This window comes from Grammomys surdaster, unplaced genomic scaffold (genome assembly GCF_004785775.1).
Source record: "Grammomys surdaster isolate TR1022 unplaced genomic scaffold, NIH_TR_1.0 126906, whole genome shotgun sequence".
NCBI classification, from domain to species: domain Eukaryota; kingdom Metazoa; phylum Chordata; class Mammalia; order Rodentia; family Muridae; genus Grammomys; species Grammomys surdaster.
This window is the reverse complement of record NW_021621692.1, coordinates 2677309-2694702: the sequence shown is the minus strand read 5'-3', so window position 1 is coordinate 2694702 and position 17394 is coordinate 2677309. Positions and strand designations below refer to the sequence as shown.

The 17394-nt window shown below is 40.9% G+C and overlaps 1 protein-coding gene and 1 pseudogene across 1 annotated transcript in view; both read left to right on the top strand.

Moving 5' to 3' along the window:
- Positions 1 to 6297, top strand: part of LOC114615592 — a 72830-nt pseudogene extending 66533 nt beyond the window's left edge.
- A 2978-nt stretch (positions 6298 to 9275) lies between these two features.
- LOC114615584 (ATP-binding cassette sub-family A member 8-A-like) overlaps positions 9276 to 17394 on the top strand; it is a 77509-nt gene continuing 69390 nt past the window's right edge. Inside the window, exon 1 of the mRNA XM_028761282.1 lies at positions 9276 to 9413. The gene's annotated coding sequence lies outside the window, so the exon portion shown is untranslated. The remainder of the gene's footprint in view (positions 9414 to 17394) is intronic.

Here is a 17394-nt window from a genome sequence, read left to right as displayed (position 1 = left end):
GTGAAATGATATCTCACTTGTTATTTGTACATACATGTTCATACGCTTGCATGTGTGAGCATGCATGAAGAGCCAACAGGTGAATGTTGGATTTCTTCCTCAGTCATCCTCTTTTTTATCTGAGATTGTCTTACAATGGATCTGGATTTACTCATTTACATTGATCAGTTGATCATCAAGTCCCAGGGATTTTTCTGTCACTGTCAACCCAGCTTTGGGGTCATAGGTGTTAACACTGCTGCATCTGTAATGTGGATGATAGGATGGGTCCTCGTGCTTATGCAGCAAGCACTTTAACCATTTCTCCAGACACTTGACATGGTTTTTATTTGCAATTCCCCCTGGATCATCTTTTAATACGAGGTAATATGGAACCTTTGGACTCTTGAATCAGCGCATTTGTTCTCAGCATGAATCCTTCTGCCTTTCTGAGATTGTCACTGAATTTGCCACAGAAGTACTTTGGGGAACAATACTTCTGTTAAGCCTTGACAGTAACCTTTTATCCATAGGTGCTGCTAAAGGTGAACAGCACAGGGGGTACCCCGGAGTTCCTGGGGTACTGTCCTCAGGAAAACGCTCTGTGGCACAACTTGACTGTGAGGGAACACCTGGAAATATTTGCAGCCATAAAGGGGATGAGAAAAAGTGATGCTAACCTGGCCATTGCAAGGTACATGGGGGTCTGCACCTATTTGCTTCTGTACCCAAGTGATGGGGAGAGTCTGGAGGTGGCAACTTTCACAGTAAATGTGGGATAGGAGGTCCTATTGGTTGACTAGGTAGGGTAGAGAAAACTACAAAGTCTTATTCATTTTAAGGATGGAGGGGAAATGGTTCATATTCAATAGTAAATAATTGGGTGTACTTTAAATATAACCTAAACTGCAGAAGAATTTGAACTCTGTACTAACAATTTTAAAACAGGAAAATGCATCTCTCTTGGCCACAGAGATCGCATCCTTTGTTACCCTGACCCTGTTGAATGTTTCAGTACATTTCTTGAGTTACCTTCCTGGTCCCCACTCCTCCATCCTGGCCAGGCTCACTGTCCCACCCTCCGAACATCTCCACCTTGGTGAGGACAGTGATGTTCTCCTGTCTCTCTTCAGGTTGGCAGATGCACTCAAGCTGCAGGCCCAGCTGAAATCTCCTGTGAAGACTCTGTCAGAGGGAGTGAAGAGAAAGGTATAGGCAGGGCTCAGGGGGAAGGGCTTTGAGCGTACCTCAGTTGGCCACACTTGGGGTGATGCCACATGGGCTGTCCCTCTTGTTGCAGCTGTGCTTTGTGCTGAGTATCCTGGGGAACACTTCTGTGGTACTTCTGGATGAGCCATCCACCGGGATGGATCCCGAGGGGCAGCAGCAAATGTGGTAAGGAACTCTTGCTGTCATGGCTGCATCACAGATGGTGGGGAGTTCATGAATTGTGTTAATATTATTAGATTAACTGAAATAAGTGTAGCCAACACATCCACATCCTTAAAAACCATTATTTTGGGAGGAAACTTACAAAAGTTTATTGATGCTTCACAATGGAGTTTGGAGAATTGAATCTTTTTTAAGTTTCATAAACAGTCCCTCTCTACTCAAAATGTGTGCTCTCAAGCGTCCTTCTTCTAAGTGTTTTCTCATGACAGCTTCTGCCATGTCACCAGTGTTTCTCTAGCAACAGATTTGACAATCCTCTTCCTCCATGATCCATTTTGCTTGGACTTCATTGAATATTTCTAATGTCTGCCACATGGCATTTCATCTCTCCTATGCCCAGAAGAGTCGGAGGACTTCTATTCATCACAGTTCTTCTCTTGACAATAGGCAGGCGATCCAGGCCACCTTTGCAAACACAGAGAGGGGCGCTCTCCTGACCACCCATTACATGGCAGAGGCAGAGGCTGTGTGCGACCGAGTGGCCATCATGGTGTCTGGGAGGCTGAGGTGGGTTCCTTTATTCATCCCACACCTGTCCACTCTGTGATAATCAGATGAAACAAATTTGCTTTTCAAGCAAGTCAGCATTAATGGGTAAGACTAGGAGTTGCCACTTCCCTATTTAACAGTGAGGAGACCCTGAGTTGGGTGACCGAGTGGCTATCTGCACATGCTCACAGGCACCATTCCTACTTTGTCTTCTGCTTTTATAATTTCTATTCCTGTCCCAGATGTATTGGATCCATTAAACATCTAAAGAGCAAATTTGGCAAAGAATATCTCCTGCAGATGAAGGTGAAGACTCCCACACAGGTGGAGCCCCTCAACATGGAGATCATGAGGCTTTTCCCCCAGGCTGCTCGACAGGAAATGTAAGCACAGTTTTGGAGATGTGCATGTGGTGTGTGTCTGATGGTCAGTCTGTTTGTCTGCTCATGAACACATGCACAGAAGTACACATAGACACATATGCTCCTACACATATGTGTGTATGTGTACATACACATGCTACAGGCCACAAGTCAACATCCCTTTGTCCCTTTATCATGGAGCCTGAGCTAAGCATTTTGATATACAAGCTTGCCAGTAAGCTCTAGGTATAAGCCTGTTTTTTCCCAAGCTCTCTCCTACCCCCAACCAGTGCCAGGATTACAGACACACTTAGTCACATCCAGTTTCTGTGAGTTCTGAGTTATAAACTTCAGTCTTTCCTCATGCTTGCATGGCAGGCACTATCCTGGGTTGAGTTATCTCCCCAGCCCAGAGTTCCTGATTTTGATCTAGCAAAGTACACCAACTTTCCCCTGGGATTTGTTTGGCATGGTAAACACTGTGGGTCATGTTTACACTGTAAGAAAACCTCAAAGAGGTCACTGAACTGTGGGTACTGCTCAAAGTCTACTAGAGAACAGAGGGCTGGTGTAAATCTGAGGTCATATTGGTGTGGCCCAATTATGTGGCAGGTTCTGTCTAGGCTATCCAGTTGTTATGCTGATCTTTAAAAGGAAGAACAATTTTAAGCAAATAGACATTTCTGGGTAAGACCTAGAGATGCTTCATGTCCTTACTTAACAGAGAGAAGACCCTGACTTGGGTGTGGTGATGCAGTGGTGACCTAAGCATGGTCACTGTTATCCTTCCCACATTTGTCTTGTGCCTTTGTAATTCCTACTCCTGCTCCAGATGTATTGGATTAACCCAACACCTAAAGAGCAAATTTTCAAAGAATATCTGCTGAATGAATTGCTTGGGTAAAAACCCAATATTTATAGGAATACACTAATTGTATTTGACCAGTGTCTTTACAACAGAAGCTTCATACAGACACAAGTAAGATAATCATGATGGAGTTGACTGATGACAAGAGTGTAACTTTTATTTTCATTCCATGTCTGTAAGAGCCCTAATTCTGTATAAACTAGATCACACAAGCATAATCAATAAACACTGCTGGTGAAATAGAATGATCCTCTGTAAATGAAAGAAAATGAAATGTTTGAAGTGAAATCGATCTGCTCTGATTATGTGTCAATAATAGGTAGTTAAATAAGTGCCTAACCAGCAATCGATGCACTCTAGGCCCTTCTGAAGAAATTGTGGTTTTAATTCCCAAGGACTTTCAATTCCCATTTGTATGAGAATAGCATTGAGAGTTGGAGGAGGAGGTGCCTAAATGTAGACTCTGTGATGAATAAGTAGATTCCTACCCAGTTTGGTAATTCTAGAAAGCTTGTGGAGCTAAAAGGAGGCTGTTTCCCAGTCAAGACTTGGTGGGAAAAACCAGTCTCAAAATGTTACCTAGACTGACCCTACATGGCTCCTTCCAAGGAGGAAGATACTGAACCAAATTTCAACCATCTTTTCTTCTCTTCCTTCTTGTCAACTGGTCTGCCTCAGTGACCTGACTCTCAGAGATTCAATTACGACAGAGAGTCTTATTTATGAAAAGAAACATAGTGGTTCCCATAGATGTTAAGCCACATGATTAGAGACCAACCTAACCTTCCTTTCTTTCCAGGTACTCTTCTCTGATGGTCTATAAACTGCCCAGAGAAGATGTGCAACCTTTATCACAGGCATTCTTGAAATTAGAGACAGGTAAGTGACTAATAGAGGTCAGATTCTGAGATCAAATACTTCCAGAATTTAACAGAAGCCCACAGTAGTAAGAAATTAGATCAGAGCATTCTGGGCTAATTCTGAGCATTCAGAGTTCCCTTTGAAATAGGAAGCAGAAAACAAAAGAGGTAAGCTAGGCATACGCATGGCAAGGTTTGTTGTTTTCATTTTTGTTAAATTTTAATTTTTTACTTTCCACATAGGAAAGTACAAAAAAATAAGATAACATTCGTCATACTTTGAAGGTTATATTACTTTATATCTATAATCAATTTCACCTTAGAGATCTCAGTAGAAGTATATAATTTTACAGTCAGTTGTATGTTATTGGCTCAGGCCAATAATGACCTCTAAATTCCTGTATAAGTGTGAATAATCTGGTATCCATTGGTGGGCTTCAGTGTAATTTAGAGCACACTGTGTTCACCCTTTGATCAGAACATTGTATTGTCCATCTTTTGGCTGTCATGTTCTGCTTATCTGACTTATCATCCCAGGAGCTCTATCTTTTTACTGCTCAATGTCACCTTCACTTGCCTGTCACCTTCCCTACTAAGGAATAGCCACCTCCTGTCCCATAGATATCTTCTGGTTTCTGATGACTATATCCAAAGCTTTCTTGATGTATCTTCTTCCCATTGTCTAAATTCAGCACCTAACCTTTTTGGAACATGAGATCCTTCACAGCATTCCTAAGATTAACATCCCTGTCATGATTTTTTGGGATTGTTGGGGGCATCTTTCCACTAAAAGTCTATGTACCCTTTGTCATGACTTGAACTGTCCTTCTGTCTAAATTGGTTAAACATAGTTTTCCATGCTGTGGTAACATTTTAGATAGCTTTTGACATTATCTCTGTGTCTTTCTTTTCTCTTTTACAAAATCTCTTCTATTCACAAACTACTTCTGTGCCAAGTCTACTAATCAATGACTTTCTTCTTATTCAGGGGAGAAAATGACCTAGGAATCATTGTATCCCATGATGCAGATCTTAAAAACGTGTGTAGCATGCAAATATACTGCTGGCTCTTTCCCTGATGAATCAAAGCAAATGTTATATGTATTTCAGTTATGCAATATGCTCAAAACAAAATCGTGTGTCATTTCATTTAGTGGCTCCCTGAAATTTGCTGCTATTCATGACATATGATGACTTAGTATACATACAAGGCTTAACATACAAGAGTCCTGACATATGATTTTTTTAAATAGTTAAACAGAGCTTTGACCTGGAGGAGTACAGTCTCTCCCAATCCACCCTGGAACAGGTAGGTCAATTTCAGGGACTTTTGTTCACAAACATTAAATGCATGATCTTTGGATTCAGACAAGAGAAGAATATTGTGACTTCAGTTTCATTAAAAACATGGAGTTGTTCTTGGAATGTGTTCCCATGCCCCTTCTAGGTATGATAGGGAGGAGTCAGTTTATTTCAGATAAGTCATTAAATTTGCTATTGTTATTTGTTTATGTACCTCTATAGAAAAATATTTTTTTTGTGATGTGCAGTAAGTCAGTCACAGGCAGTTTGTCCTTGTGTATGCACACTGACTCTTCTTAACTATCAGAGTATAAATTGTCTGATGCTCTGAATAAAGTTGGCTATTACATGAGAAAAGAAGTATTGTGATATCTCTCTCTGTCTCTGCCTCTCTCTGTTTCTCGCTCTGTCTCCCCCCCCCCCATCTCTCTTTCTCTCCCTCTCCTCTCAGGTCTTCCTGGAACTCTCCAAGGAACAAGAGCTGGATGGTTTTCAAGAGGACCTTGATCCCTGAATGAAGTGGAAGCTCCTCCCACAGGAAGAGGCTTAACACTGAAAATTTTAGCTATGGCTGTTTTTTCTTCTCTAGTTGCTCAAAGCAATTTTGTCTTTAATGCTACATCTATTGTTGACGAGTAAGCCATTTGACCATGGAGATAGAAGGTGCTGATTACATCATGAGTATACAGCTCTTATGAATGGGATGAGGATCATGAATAAAGCCATTGAGCTAGCTCACTCTCTACAACTTTTCTTTATAGTATAGTCTTTTTAAAATGCATTAATTGTATGGATTCCTGACTTTAACTGTTTCTTTAAAGGATTGTTTCAACTGAAGTTGTGACCTTTCAGGACATGTATGTCTCAGCACCCTTCACAGCTCTTTATGTGCTTCTACTTTCCATATTTGGTTTTGTATGTATTTCTACATATAAGAGAAAACTTATACTCCACAAGTTTGTGTCTGGCTTAGTTTTTCAACATGGTGGCCTCTAATTCTATGTATTTTCCTTCAGATGACAGGATTCCCTTCTTTGTCACAGATTAATGGTACTTCATTGTCTGTAGATATTACGTTTCTTTAGACCTTCGTTTGTTGATGGATTTCTACACTGATTCTTTATCTTGCATGTTTTGAATAGTATCCTAATAAACATGAGTGTGTATGCAATTATTTTTGATATTACTCACCTATTTTCCATATACTTTCAAGACTGGAAGAAGTGGACCCTTTCATGGGGACGCTTTTGGCTTGGGGAGGATTTCTACCCTGATTTGTTGAGTATTTTATAAACACACATTTCCACTAGTCTTATATTATCATGGTTTTTCTCTAAATTTTCATCAGCAATTTTTAAAAGTTTAACAATAGCTATTCTAATTAGGATGAAATATATTATCATTATAGCTTTGGTTTAAAGGGTTTTATCTCGCATAAGGCAAGAGTTGATTTTTAAAATGTATTTATTAGCAACATGTGGTTCTTTTTTGAGAAATGGCTGTGCAATTCTTTACTCATTTGACTGGATTACGTATAATTTAGATGTATCTTTTAGTTCTTTCTGTATCAAAAATATTAATCTTACAACAGATGAAGACCTGCAAATATTTTCTCCCATTCTGTGCATTGTCTTTTTGCTTCTGTGACTGATTGGTTTGCATAAAACCCTACACTGTTTGGTTTTTGTCAACTTGACACAAACCTAAACACATCTGGGAAGAAGAAATTTTAATTGAGAAAAATGATTTCATAAGATCAGTTTGTATATAACTCCATGGAATTTTCTTGATTAATATTAAGGTCAAGGAGCCATGCTACCTGGAAACAGGCCCAGCCTGGGAAGGTGGTCTTCAGCAGTATTAGTAAAAAGCACTGAGCAAGGTATGAGAAACCAAGAAGAAACAACATTCTTCGATGGCTTCTGCTTTACTTCCTGCCTTCAGGTTCCTGCTTTGAGTCCCTGCTCTGATGTCTCTCAGTGATTGACCTAAGAGTTATAAGATGGAATAAATTCTTTCCTTCCCACATTACATTTGGTTGTGTTGCTTGCCCTTGTGTTGGAAACTGGTACCCCATTTGTGGGATATTGTTGGGACAGAATAGACCATGCTGTTTTGGGGAGGATTGTGGGAGGAGTTTAGAACTTTGAGCCAGACAATCCATTGATTTTATAGGCTGATTGGGAACATGTTATGATAAATTGTTAAAGCAGTGTTTCTCAACCTGTGAGTCATGACACCTTTCCCAGGGATTGCATAACTGATATCCTTTACATTATGATTCATAACAGTAGCAAAATTACCATTATGGAAGTAGCAATGAAAATAATGCTATGGTTGAAGGTCACCACAGCATGAAGAACTGTATTAAAGGGTCACAGTAGAAAGAAGGTTAAGAACCACTGCTGACACCTTTGAGCTAGGCCAAGTTCTCTGTTAAGCTAGTGGCTTCACAGTCTTATTATCTTCATACAAAATCAAAACAAACGCACAAAAAATTCTCCTAGGTTTTCCTATTATAAGTTTGCGGGTTTTACTCTCAGAACACTGAGCGATTTAAAAAAAGCATACTGTTTTTCAACAAATTAGTGAATTAGTATACAAAATGGTAAGTATGAAATAGTGTAGTGTAGATGTCGCAATAACAGTTTATTGTGTAGTTCATGGCTCTTTGCATGTTTACAAGACACTGCCCCAGTGGTGTCTTACACAATGATCTGTAAATCATTTCTCTGAGGGAAAAAGGGAAAAATTGAAAGAAAAAAAATCCCTCAACAAAATAGGGCTCAGTAAAACCTTTGACAAAGGAAATGTGGCAGCTGTCTGGAAGTGAAGTAAAGACTTCTTTCAAAGATGACAGCCCCAGTTATGGAAGAAACAGTCTTTTCTTTGAGGGTCCTGACAGGAAAGCTTAAAATCAAAACAAAATCATAGGCATGAATCCTTACTGATCAGGAAAGCATCGCCCTAGAGCTTGTGAGTGCATTTCAATCAGCAATACAGAAATCATCTCAGGATTCTGAATAGGTAATGACCCCAGAGATTCAACTGCATTTGCTTGTTTTCTGAGTTAAAAATTGACAGGTTGCATTGTGTGATCTTGGAGTCTACATGGAATATTATCTGAATTCCCAGGTAATTTTTGTCAACTTGTATTTTTCAAAGGGCACTGACACACAGAATCTACTTTTGTTTTTTTTTCTTGCTATGAAAATGAAATAGAATTTTGTAAATATTAGCTGGACAGTGGCTTACACTTCTCTCCTTACTAATATCTGTCTATTAAATTTGTGACTTATTTAACTAAGGTCTTTTATAGTTGCATTAGTTTTGGTTTTCAGTCTCCTATACATAGCCGAATGCTGTTCTGAGCCATAATTCTCAAGACCCATAATGTTAGCACTTCTTCTATGTCTCCCATCCCCCTACCAAACCGCACCTCCACCAACCACATCCCTGGCTTCTATTTCTTTTTTTTTATAAAACACAACACACAATGCTGAGCACATTTTAAAGACGGAGCCTATTGCCTGACGCTGGTGAGATCAGGAACTGACAAAGTAGAAAGGATTAAAGATATGACATAGGAAAAAAATCAACATATTGCTTTCTACACTGTTTCAAACCTAATTAGAGTATTTGCCTCAACACTATAGAATAAGTCCAGAGCTCAAAACCCTGAACTTTTTATGCTTTACCTTTTAAGGGATGATTTTTTTTTAAAGTCCCAATTTCTTTTGGGGGAAGGCCCAGAAAAGTTACAAATTTGGATTTCTCGGCAAACACAGATTTCTCTGACACTATAATTAGTCAAATGTGTAGGGTTGGCAGCTTCTCTGCTCTGGGAACTGGCTGGAAGTCAAGAAACAAGAGATTTGTCCAAGAGTGGTCACATGAATACAGTGCTCAGCAGGCCAAGAAAATTACAACCACAATCTTCCTCCAAAAGCAGTCAGGCTGACTAAGAATGCTCAAAACAGGCAAACAGAATGAGACCAATACAGATGTGATAGAGCCCGGGGAGAAATAGAACCCATTTTCTTGGAGTAAGGAAACAAGGGTAAAACAAGTCTCAGGACACTCTCTTCAGACATTTCAAATGTAAGTTCATTTTTGTTTCTTTTTTGTTTGTATTGTATTATTTTAAGTCAGATTTCATTTACTCAATGACAAATTTTTAGGGAAAAATTATTACTTTTATGCAGTGAGCTTTAGTGTTTCGGATTGATTTTCACGTGGTCTACAGGCAAAGTGGTGGGTGATTTTAAAGGCACTGCCATAATTTCTCGTTTTCAGCAAAGATGTGGGAATGTGCCCATAATGTGTTAGTAATCGTGAGAAACATAAGCTGGTTTTCTGGAAGCATTTCCTGCATGGATCTGAATATGAATCTTCTACCAAGCTGCAGTTGTATGCACATGTGTATGAATTGTACAGTAATTTGCAGGCATTTCCAGTACACTTTCTCTTTAATCCTGAGAATTTTTTTAGGATGACATTTAGAGAAATGCTTTTATATCTCAGACTTACAGGTTGTTGTGTTTTTTAATGTAAGATACTTTCCTGCACATTTTCATTTCTTGTGAATGATGTATTGAATCATATTGAGGCCTGTGCCACTTCACTACAATGGTATTGTTTCAAATGTCACATCCTTTGCTGTCTGCAGGAGTTTGTAGTAAACAGGGTTTTGTTGATTGGCACAGAGTCAATAACATTCACTCATGCTGAAGCAAAGCCTTCAGTTTTATTTGTACGTGGGCTGACAAGGATCTAGGAACCGGTGAAGGAAGCAAAAGCAAGCAAGAGGGATGTTTCACCGAGCTTATTTATGTCACACGGATGACTTACAGTGAAACTCTGAGACTTAGAGTTAGTCTCAGTTCTGGCTACAAAGGGCTGTGGCTGCTTCCTTGGCTGGTTGAAGCTGTTCCATCTCTTTAAGAAAGTTAATGTTGCCCAGAGCAATTCTTGGGGCTCCCAGACACTCTGACTTAAAACATTCACTTTATTTTTTTTTTGTGAGTACTACAATACTCTCTCCATTTGTCAGTCCACAGGCTTTCTGAAATCTTGCCTCCATCCTTTTGTACAAACACTCGCCTCTAAACCTTACTTTACAGCCGTGTGTTATTTTCTTTTCTGGAAATATGCTGTGAGTGGCTACAGTGCTCCTGCCCAAAGAGACTGTCCCCTGGACTCCTGACCTGAATTTTTATCCTGGGAAACAGGCAGCTCTGTGTTTGAACCTGTCTCATGAATGGAATGAAAGGATGATGCAGGGAAAGTTCTATTCTCTATCTATATGGTAATATCCTGTCACAACCTGGTGGACCAGTTTTAGGCAAAATATTGGTAAAAAAAAAAAAAAAAAAAGATTACTTCTACCAATTATTAGAGTATAAGAGCCAGTTGACACAGACCAGCACAGAACACCACAATGGAATCGATGGCCCTGGCAAGGCTCCCAGAAAAGTGATTTCTCCCTAAAGTAACTTGATTGTGTAATCCATTCTAAGCAAGCCCTTCCCTTCCACAATTTAGTCTTAATGAATTTAATGAAGAGATACTCTGTTTTGTTTTCTTTTATGTGTAGCTTCCAGAAAGGCTGGAAAAACTGGAGTCCTGTGTGATTTCTTGGTTGGGGTCTGGAGATGTTGTATTCAACTATACTCTGAAACTTCTCTTTCCGGGAAATGTTCTGCTATAGTAAACCATCTCTATGAATCACCACATTGTGAAGATTGACTTCATGTGTCTGCTTGGTGAAGTGTGGGACCTGAGCTGTTTGATCAAATGCTTGTTTAGATGTTGCTGTGAAAGTATTTTTAAATGCAATTAGCATTTAAATCAGAGGACTTTATATTTGTTTTTTTAATTAATGTTCTAAGGTAGGGTAAGGTTTTTGAAAGGCAGGCTCATGTGTATCATTATACATGAGTGGAGATGAGAGATAACTTGTGGGAATCAGCTCTTTCCTTCCAATGAGTGAGTCCCAAGAATCACACTAAGGTCGTTCAGCTTGTTAGCAAGCACTGTTAACATTGAGCCATCTTGTAGATTCATCGGTATAGTCTACATCAGTAAGAAAACTGTTCATTAATGTGAGTGACCTTCACTGAACCACAGAAATCTGTAGGCCTTGCAAATACAGTCTGAGGTTCACCAAAGGATATGAAATTCTCTTCAGCTTTTAAATGCAGTTGCTCCAACTGGGATTCCATCTTTGCTGTTTCACAACCTCTATTCAAGGCTGCGACAGTTCATAAGCCCATTGGTGTCCCACTTGCCTGCACTATCGGTCATGAAATCAGCAGGCCACACAGTCCAGGAACCAGTTCCAGAAAGTACATGGATTATTGTTCTCTGTCTCCACACGTTTCTTCCTCTCTCACATTAAAAAAAAAGAAATCTCTAGGTTGCCAGATGTTGATATAGTTGTGGTCTATTTTTTGTGTTTTTCTGAAGAGCCTGGGTGAACACTTTAACCAAATAATGACAGAGTTTCCTTCTTACCCCCCAGGCTTGGTGAACACATTGCTACAAGTGATAAATGCTGAGACTGATGTGCAGTTTCTGTTGGAGAGGGGCTTCTCTGCTCCTGAACTCTCCTTCTTGACTGCTCATACACAGAGGAAAGACTTCCAGGGCTAGCCCCCCATCTCTGTGCCTCTATAATGACCTACTCCTCACCAAAATCATCTATCCATTCACAAACTCTATGGTATCCGTGCACATCACACAAGGACAAACAGACAGACAGACAGATACACACACACACACACACACACACACACGACATATACTACATATACTTCCTATTCTTGCTTACTACTCTCTCAAGGGCAAGATGACTAGACCTGCCAAATACTGCTCCTACACTGAGGAGCCCTTCCATCAAAATCCCCGTGGTGCTTTTCAATACCTCTAGCTCAACTTTAGGTGGTTATCGGACAGGGGCCAGCCCTGGCTTGAGGGGAGAATCTTCTTTCTTCTTGTCATTTCTTCTTGATGCAGCAGAGGGGGAAGAGCATCAGGGAGCCGGAGGTTGGGGGAAGACTTTGTTTTAAGAGATTCAAGGGTAATACTTTGTCTTACAAGATATTTAGGGTTTCTGCATAATAAAAGTTTACTTACCTAAGTTACTATGCTACTGTAGCTGATCTGCCTTCTGTGGTCCTCTGAGGCCAGAAAGTGCAGTTTCTCGCACTTGCACCTCATCCTAAAAACAGCAAAGGATTAAGTAAATAGCCTTTGTACTATTGCAGAAAGAACTGCTGGGCCCTAACTTACACCTGTTAGTCTGAGGTACAGAAAGAAAAGACACTTAGAGAAGTTATTATAAAGTTTATTACTAAGTGTAAAAAGTTTCCTATGGAAGCTATCTAAGGGGAAAAGCAGAAAGATCCTAAGCAGGGAAAGGGGAAAACTTCTACTCTCTCTGGGGAAAGGGAAAAAATTCTATTCTATCTCTCTCTTCTATCTGCCTCTCATCTCTTTGTCCTCAGTACTTACACATGATCACATGTTACAAAGTTCATCACAAGCTCACACCAAAAATCAAATAGAAATAGAAGTTTACAACAGATAATGTTCACGTGCATATCCATTAGGAGTAATTATCTGGCTAAACATCCATCACCTGTCTAGCTCCACAGGTTCACTGAAGGGTTAAAAATATAACTAAGTTATCAGTTAAGTTTTGTATAGATAAACCCAGTCAATATTTTATCTTCTGTCCTAGCACCTATAATAAAATTTTAGTTCCCTTTTAATGACCTTTGGTTAATTGTATTACAACCTCTTGAATATGCTCTCAGTAGGAGAAAGTCTGGTTACAATCTAAGAGCAATTAATTGGTGATACTTGGGAGACTGACAAGAGTTTTTATTGCAGTTTTGATTATCAGGAAGGGACCTAATAGCAGTCCTACTATAAAGGAGCTTGATAATCATTGATAGAATTTTAGGAATCCATATAGGATCATCATTAAGACTTAAGAAGTCATCTATTTGTCTATATAGCACCATTATAAGACAGTACATCTTCGTGGATTTGCAGAGATCTGCTCCAAAAGGTGTGGTATTACTTAGTTATTGTTATATTTTCTGAATTATAATAGGAAATGCATATTAATAGCAGGAATCTTTCCTAAAATGAGTCCCTTACAGCCTTGCTGAATAAGACCTCAGTTGTCACAGATTATATAATAATCTAAGGCAAGACATTTCAAGATGATCACCTGCTAGTTATTAGCTTGTCCCATTATGTCTTCTGACAGTTATCAGCATTAGAAAGAGCCTTATCCTCCCAAATAAGTCCTCAGCAGAATCTCCCAAGCTATTTTTCAGTGGAAGAATGTTTTATTTTCTCTCTGAAGACCACTACTTAAATAGAAAATATATTGTGAACAGTTATGCTACAAAAATGTTAAACGTTGCTATGGAAACTTGTCAGATTCTTCACTTCTTAAGTGACTGGGAACCAGGTATACCATGGATAATAGTACCCTCCTCACATGCCTAGTATGAAATTATGGGGCACGGTGCCTACCATAATCAACATCCCTTATCAGAGAAGAGTCAACAGAAAGTTATGGTTTCTCATCTAGCTCATCCTCCATGATGCGTGTACCCTCTACCTTGCTATGAATATAAATCTTAAAACACTGAGCTTCATTGATCCCCATTCCCAGCTTCCCCACCCAGTCAAACATACTTTTACATAGTGTGCCTACCCCATTACAATGACAGCTACTTCCTTTATCATTTATTTCAATTTGATTTCCCCCACATGATCCACAAAAGGAAGTTGAAAAAGTTAAGTCATAGCTTAGGAGATTTATACCCAGCTAAAAGCTCACTTGAATCTCAGTCTCAAGGCCGATTTTACCACCACAATAGAAAGGACTAAGAGGATTAAGGGTCCTCACTCAGTACTTTCAATTCTTAAAGACACATTCTCCCATATTTACACAGGGCGCCATTACTGTTCATAACACTATTGTCCTTATTATGTGAGAAAAACTTTTCCAATCCAAAATCCTGGTATGTTTACTACTTCAGCAATTCAGAATTCTCACAGATTAAGTTTTCCTCCCAGGAAAAGAGAAATATGGTGGTCTTATACCCATTACATTGTACAAGAGATGTGTGGGAAAATAAAAGCCTCGGCAGAGGTGGTGTCAGGGGGTTTCCACACTGGTGGGTCCCACATACAGGAGAAGGTCTAGGGTTCCCAAGGCTGGGGGCTTTGGTGGCACAGGCCCCAATGACACGAGGAAGTCCTTGGTTCCAAAAGGCTTTATTGTCATGGTGGATGGTGGATGGATCTGGAAGTACCCCCATAAAACTCAGGGCAGTCCTGAGTTAAATAGGGAGAGAGGAAGGGGGAGGTTCTGGGGAAGCATGCTTAATTTGCTCCGCCCTCTGGCCTTCATTAGTATGTAAATCCCTAGGGCCTGAGGCCTCTAGTCATATGCTCTACCTGTGCACTTTGGGAGGGGCTGTAATGGTCTACATGACTGAACAATGTAGGTTTATGGAGACAAGACTGTGTGTCAGGACTTTGGGTTCTGGGGGTGTGGTCAAACTCTTGCCAGTTCTCATGTAGAGTCTCAGGGTTCTAGGCCTATGCACAGCCATAAACCAAGATACCCTTACACAGTCCCACATCTCCTCCCCTTTACTTTTTTTAAAAAGGGGGTCACTGTGTCATCTGTGGTGAAAATTTTGGATGAGGAAGCCAAAAGAAAGCACTATGTAGGCCAGAGGGGTTAGCACAATTAAGTCAAAGGATAAGGGGAGTTGAGGGTGGGGGTTGGGAAGGCAAGGGATCATTGAATCAATTGAATGCAGGTGGTACAGTCTGAGGGTAGTAATAGCTGACTGACTAATCTAGATAGACATTATGTTTTCCCCAATAACATGTAACTTTAGCTATTTGACTTTGGCAAAAGAATTCATTTGTAGCTGGAAGGTCTGAATCTGTCTGTAGGACTCAGTGAGCATCTCTGGATCTTGGCATGTGTCTCTGGGTCTCAGCGTGTCTCTGGAGTCTTCAGTCAGGCAGTGTGGCTGGAAGAAGACAGCATGGCATCCTAGGCAGGTTCCAGGAGGTGGTGTTGTCTCCGCTGGACTTGTGGGAGCACCTGCAGAATAATCACAACAGGGAAGCAGCAGGGGGATGTCTGCAAAGGGTGTGTAGTAAGCATTAGGCTACTTGGGAGCAAGCACGTCATGGTGTGCGGTCGAGATCCTAGAAAGCAAAGGTATTTGAGGAAACTCTAGTCTTTGAAGGCACCTTTGAGTCTGTTTTAGATGGCTGAGGAAGAAAAAGATCATGTTAATTGTGTCAGCAACATTTTGTCTGTAAAAGGAAACTATTGTTAATTAAGGTTTGAAAAATGGTGATCTCACAGTTGATTTAACCTGTGGACGTAGATTAGATGGCCTTTGAACCTTGAAGAAATCTTAAAAAGTTGAAAAAAATGTTGGACATATATCACAATCGTTAGAGAGAAAAGGAGACATTTAAACAAAAAAGTGAACATTTTGGGCTGAAAAGAATGAACGCTGTTGTTTTAGGTGTTATTGTTATGGAGAAAAAGAACCATTTAAACAAAAAGCAAGAAAGTTTTGGGTTGAGAAGCATGAACACTGTTGTTTTAGGTGTTCCTGTTGGAGGAAAGGGCATTAATGGCGGGAAAGCACAAACATTGTTCCAGGTATTCCTGTTGGGAAGAAAAGGTTAATGGTGGGTTTAGAAGTAGTGGGGGAGGGGCCTGCTCTGCCATATGGTGGCTGGTCTACCACGTGGTGGCTGGGTGTTCTAGCAGAGAGCCCAGGGTATTCCCCATTTGTTTTTCTTAGCTGGTAAATCGTAAATGTAAAGGAAGAGAAGAAAGGCCAACCTTGAAGAAAAGCTCAAAGCAAGAATCATAGGGGCTTGATAGAGAGAGTCAGAGTCAGAAGGAGTGAGATTTTGTGTGAAAGACTGAGTCATGGGAGAGAGACATGTGGAGGCTGGCTTGTAGCTGGCAGCTCCTGGGAGCTGGAAGGCAGTGTGCAGTTTCTCCAGGCTCAGCCTGGAGTTTTTAGCCATGAGAAAGAAACTGTGAGGAACACAGGGGCAAAGGGAGCAGATAAAGTCTCAGACTCTCTGCTTCAGGCAAGTCAGCTGGGCTATAGCTGGCAGAAAATGACCTAGGAGGTAAAGGGGTAAAGGAGCAAGCAGGGAGCCAGCCCTGTTGCTTCAGGCAAACCGGCTGGGCTGTAACCACAAATGGCAGAGGAGTGGGGGAAGTCTATGCTAGGCTAGCAGGCAGCCTGTGAAAGACTGATCCCCTGGGGGAAAATCACTGGGGACTAGAGTTTAGAGCCAGTGCTTCTCAGAAGCTAGCAGGCAGAGAACAAAAGGCTGACCCTGGGGGAGGGGCAGAGAGCAGAGATTAGGGAGTCGCCTCCATCTTGTTGATTTGGAGAACACATGGAAAGAGAGTGAGAAAGAAACCTACGCCAGCAGACAGTGCACTAAAGACTGAAGTTGGAGCTTCTGAAAGCTCAAAATGAAAGGGGAATCTCTCACCCAAGGGAAAGAGTCTTAGAATAAGAGTCACAGCATGTGCTGTGGCCTGAAAGACAGCTGTTCACTGTGAAGGAGCCCTCTCTGTGGAGCTGGGGTATAGACAAGAAAGGAGGCTAGGGAGCGGCCATCTTGCCCTTGAGCTGGAGAACACTTGGAGGAGAGGGAGAAACAAAGACAGACCTAGTCTTTTTAGCTAGGCAGGAGCTAGTGGTAGCTAAGAGTCAGAGAGAAAACACTGGCCCGAAACACGTGGAGAGAGAAAGAGCAAGAAAGGGAGACAGAGAGGCCTGCCTAGTCTTGTGAACTAGGCTGGAGTTACGGTTCCATGGAGAGGTTCTTGGCTGGAGCGGGGTGGAGGGGGGTGAAGGGGGCTACTCTCGGAGCTGGCTTTGCCCACATCCTCTACCACCTGTAGGGAATGATGTAGGCTGGTGCATGGGCACACACGGACATGAGTCTCTGTTGCATTGTAGGTCTGTGGGTCTGCCACGATGCA